Source organism: Arachis stenosperma, chromosome 2 (genome assembly GCF_014773155.1).
Source record: "Arachis stenosperma cultivar V10309 chromosome 2, arast.V10309.gnm1.PFL2, whole genome shotgun sequence".
NCBI lineage: Eukaryota > Viridiplantae > Streptophyta > Magnoliopsida > Fabales > Fabaceae > Arachis > Arachis stenosperma.
The window spans coordinates 21,900,302-21,905,851 of NC_080378.1; the positions used below are offsets into that span (position 1 = coordinate 21,900,302).

General features: G+C 31.9%; 1 pseudogene; it reads left to right on the top strand.

Moving 5' to 3' along the window:
• Positions 1-301: 301 nt before the first annotated feature.
• On the top strand, positions 302-4,690 carry LOC130962683 (uncharacterized; annotated as a pseudogene).
• Positions 4,691-5,550: the final 860 nt, after the last annotated feature.

Here is a 5,550-nt window from a genome sequence, read left to right on the forward strand (position 1 = left end):
AACACGCTGAAACACCCAAGGGGGAGAAGAAAGGTAGAAACCAAACTCTCACTGCATATTCAATCTCACTTATCTTCCAATTCGGAGCTCCTATCTTCGTATTGTTTGTGGTGACGCGATCACCACGTTGAGCTCTACAAATCCCACCCAACATTGTGGTAAGCAGATCTCAATTCCATTCTCAGCCTCTCTTTCTACCAATTTCGAACATTGAACAATTGGGTAATGAGATTTGTGGTTGTTTTGTTGATTTAGGGTCAAATTAACTTGAGAAAATTATTGGGTCTTGTTCAATTGATGCATGAATAAGGTAAGAACTCTTAAACCCTCTGTAGATTATTGAGTTAGTGAGCTTTGATGTTGATTACAGTGTCATATGTGAAAATAGATTGAATTATGCGGCATTGAAGTCCTTTGGTGATGTTGGGAGCTTGACTTTGGACTTTGGAGGCTGGGTTTTTGTTTGGAGGGCGTTCGCTTAGAACTTTGGTAGAACGGTCCTCATGCTTCTCTTCCTCCGCCCTTCGTCCTGGGAGGCTCGTATATATCTCTCAGGTATGACAAAAAATTCTCTCAGATTTTACATACTAGTGGTTTAATTTGGTTGAATTGTTGAAATAACAAAACTAGTTCCAGTGTTCAAGTAAAATCACACTAAATTATAAAGTAGCTACTTATGCTGGAGTATAGTAGTAGTTGTACTCAATTAGTTCGGGGGATTTTTTTTCAGTATATACATGGTTTTTTAACTAAAATATAAAGAAAAAATATATTAGACCAGATAGTGATACTTGTTCAACGGAAGAAACTGCATTTAAAAGTCTGATTTATCTACGCTTCCTATATGTCACTAAGCTTTTTTCTCTTTTCACTAATTGTGTTTTTTCCCTATATTTTGACGTGTATGGAAGTGCTCACATACCCCGTTGTTTAATTATGAATATGCTCATCTTAGATTTTAGTCTTGGCAAAAACCAATAGATGAAACTGCATTTGATGAAACTGCATTTTACTGTGTCTTTTTACTTTCTTAGAGAGGATGTTGAATCATGCCTTGCTTTGTTCTGCTTTTTAAACAAGGAGAAAGGATAGCCTTGTGATGTCATTATGCCACTATTTATTGCATAGTGTAGCAATGAATCAATAATATATTATGTGTTGAATTAATTAGAGATTTTTTTACTTTAGTAAATATTTTTTTTAGTATTCTCTGAATGGTGATATATTTGGTGACAGGGAGAGAGGTTCTATAATCCATATATCCCTGGGGTTTTGGAGGAATTGAATAAAAAAGGAATGATCGAAGATAATGAGGGTGCTCATGTGATATAAGTTAAGGATGTAAAATTCCACTGATTGTTGTGAAGAGTGATGGTGGTTACAACTATGCTTCAACTGATCTAGCAACACTTTGGTCTGTTTCTGTGTCTCTTATTTCCTTTTTGTCTTCCCTCTTAGCTTTGCTTGTCTCTTATTCACAAATGTTTAGTGATGTAGCTCTCCATGTGTTTGTTTGTTTGTTTTTTAGGAATTAGAATCTTTTAATTACTCCTAATGTGATATTTCAATAGCTTTGTTGCATTCTTAGTGTATTGAAGAGTCACTATTCAATTGCTGTCATAGAATAATGTACATATATTTGTTAATTCTACTGCTATAGTCAAAGAGTTTAGGTTTTGTGTTTAAGTGGAAAGTGGAAACAGCCAAGTAGAAGGACTTTTATTAATAGCAACTTATAAATAAGTTACTGTGTTTGGATTTTTAGTTATAGAAGTACTTATTTTAAAGTTGTAGCGTTTGGATAAATAACTCAAAAATACAATTTTTTTTTACACAAGAGAATGGATATTAAAATTCTAATTCACAATAATGTTGATGGCAATGCCAAAGAAAAAAATAAATGTGAAATGTGTGTCAATGTATATTTTGTTGCTGTTTTTTATTGTTTTTTACTCTTATTTGAATTCCTTCCTCCTTTATTGGGGTTAAGAACTTGCTATAACTAATTATAAAAATAATAGCAAGCTATATAAAAATTAAATCACGTGTGATAAAAATAAAATTAAAACTGAGATTTCATACCACACACAATGTTAAATACAAATTTAATAATAAAAATAGAGTGGTAAAATGATATGCAATAGGTGGTTCAGATGGAACATTGTTTGAAAATGGTGGTAGAGGGTCAATATTTCCAGCATCAATACTTCCAGCAGATGAATCATTACGTGAAAATGATAATGGAAGGCCAGTGCTTCTAGTAGATAGAACCTTGCGTGGTGGAGAGCCGGTATTTCTAGAAACAGGAAACATTTTTCACAGAGCCAAGAATGAAAGTAGATTTTTTTGTTTTGAAATCATTTTTTTTACGGAAGTGATAGAATAACTTATCAAAAAGAGAAAAGTCATATATTTCTACTTCTTCAAAAAGATGTGAATTAATTTTCGGTAAGAGGGTGCCAAACATATGACTTTTTATAATTCAAAAGTAAAAAAAAAAAAAACTTCTGTTACCTCCCAAACGGGCTCTTATTAGTATTCTGCACTTTATTTGTTTTTTCTGTATATTATGCAGTAGTTCACATTGTTTTTTCAATAGTTTCAGTGGTTTGTGGTTTAAGCCATTATTGTTATGCTCTACATGCTTTTTCTTTTCTTTCTTTCTTTTTATAGTCAAGGAAAAATGAACTCTTTGCTTGTATTTCCTTCTTTTTGTCTCTGCCCTCTAGTGTTGTTTTGGCTTTCCATTTTGGTTTAACTTATTTTTTTATTTGCTTCTTTTTTTTTTAAGTTTTTGCATTTCCTTTTTATGTTTTAGAAAGAAGAAGGCCGCCCACAAGACAACCACCACAGACGACAAAAGGCCTCAGAGCACCCTCAAGAGAATAGGCGTCAACGCCATCCCTGCCATCGAGGAAGTTAACATCTTCAAGGATGCCGTTGTTATCCAGTTTCTAAACCCCAAAGGTAACATTCATTCCGATATTGTGCAGGAATCTTATATTTGTGTAATGTCATACTCAAATTTGTTTTAAAGTTTATTGACTAGTTGGATTCCTCCCCTTTCAGTTCAAGCATCCATATCTGCTAATACTTGGTTGTTAATGGTGCTCCACAAACACAGAGTAAGCAACTCTCATCTATTTTCCAATTGCACACTGTCTTATAGTCAAAATGAGCTTTGTATTAAATTATAAAGTATTTTCAAATTATTTATACATGTGCCATAATGAACAGGACAGCTATTAATTTGTTGCTCTTGCACATGTTATAAGTTAGTCTTTAATGGCATCAAAGACATGAAATTGAATACCATATGTTGCTCACAGTTTATTGTTCTGCTATACTTTAAGTTACTCTTTATTTTTAACTGATTTATTATTGATACGTAGTCCTTCCTTTTACAGGGTTGCAGGATATACTCCCTAACATTATCCACCAATTCAGTTATTATGCTTTTTATTTTTCTTTCACATTTTTGTCTTTTTAATTTTTCCGTCTTTCCCTACTCCGTACTGAACATTTTGGTCACCAATATGCAGGACCAGATAACTTGGAAAACCTAAAGAAGCTAGCGGAACAGTTTCAGAAGCAGGCTCCTGATATGGCATCATGGTTATTGTCAATGGGGTAAATACTAATTTATTCCATTCATTTCTTTTTTAATACTAATTGACTGCAGTAATTAATTGAATTATATTTTGTCCAATAATATGTCCAGCTAAACCACCACTTTAATCTACCGAGACAAGGACTCAGTGTGAATAAATTGTCATTTCCGTTTATTCGAAAATTAAAGAAAAAGTATAATGTTATTCATGTACCAGATATAGATCAAACTTTTCTTTCCTTTAGTGAACTATTTTCTGCTTTCTTTTCATTTAATTTCGATAATGATCAATGCAGTAATAGTACTTTTTGATATTTGCTCCTCTTCATTTCAGTCGGTGCTTGCAATTATATTCTACAATTCCAATTTCAGGCTGAGCTGCAAAAGATGTGTGGTAATGGCAGCCATGAAGTGGTAATTGCAATTATATCAAACTTTAGGGCTTTAGACTTAATTATTCTATTTGCAGTTGTCTGGGAAAGTTCATTATTTTTTTAATGGGAGAAGGAACGCAAGTATGATTTTATTAGGGAATATTTTATAGTTGATAGTTGATTTCTAGCAGTATTTTATTCCCTTCCAAAGCTAAACAGAAATATATGGATGCAAATTGCAAAATTTTGAGTAATGATTTACACTGGAAAAAGGAATGTCATTAATGTAGCTAATAGCTATGGGTTCATAGCAGGCTAAGATCTTTTCCTTCAGCACATTCTCTGTTTCTAGTTCATCTATCCTCATTTTTCAGTGAAAAGCACCCCAATTATCTTCTCTGCTAGCATACAAATGAAGTGAGCTTCAAAAGTGGAAAGCATCCTCTGTTTTTGGTTCTGATGAGCTTTCAACCAAGCTAGGATCTTTTCCTTTAGTAACATCCTATCTTTGGTTCATCTCCATCCGCATTTTCAGAGACAGGGAAAAGCCTGAAAAGCATTGTAATAATAATCTTCAGCAAATTATTATGAGATTCATTGGCAAACATGAATATATGTATTTGAAATGCTAGTTGAATTTTTTAATATCTACTTTAATTAGAACTTTATTAGTTATTAAGATTTTATCTCTTTTATGAATTTTATTGTGTACAAATTTATTTGATAATTAAAATGATTACACGTCTCTTTTGTATTTTCACTGCAAAAACAATCCTTATTTTTAGTCAAAAAGAAAACTTTCCAATGATTGCATATTTAGTTTAGAGGCAACACTTGTATAGGTTGTATAATTAGAAGAATAGGCAACGCTTCTAAGGGTTGCATATCAAAATAAAAGGCAACACTTTAACAGGTTACAAATTCAAATAAATAGGCAACATTTCAACGTGTTGCATATTCTAAATAATAGGCAACACTTCAACCTGTTGCATACTTAGAAGCGTCTGTTCTAAAGAATAAGCAACGCTTCTAAAAGACAACTTTATATAAACTTTTAGACACTTTTTAAATGTTATCTCAACTTTAAAATGTTGTAGTGAAACATTGAGTTTTTAGATTGTAGTATTATTTTTGTGGCATATATGTCAATAGAAGTTTGATTTGTATGGATTTATTTACAATGTTCAATCATAAATGGAGTAATCATGTTTAATGAAAATAAAAAAAAGAGTAACGAAAAAGATAAGTCAGCAACATAAAAATAATAACATTGAAAACTAAGAAGGCTAGAATTAAGGTTCGTGAACTTGAAAGAGATGGAGGTGAGAAACTGAGAAATGTGGTGAAGAAGAAGAAACACTGGTTGTCATGGTTGATAATTGTGTGGATAAAACATACTAAATACATATATTTAAATTAAAACATATTTTTGTGTAAAAACAAAGCTTTGTTTTTGTTAAATACCTATCTAAATGTATCCAAAACGCACTCAACTCATACTCATCAAGATGCAAAGAAACTTTGTTTTTGTTTTTGTCAAAGTATTAATTCTACATTTATTTTTTA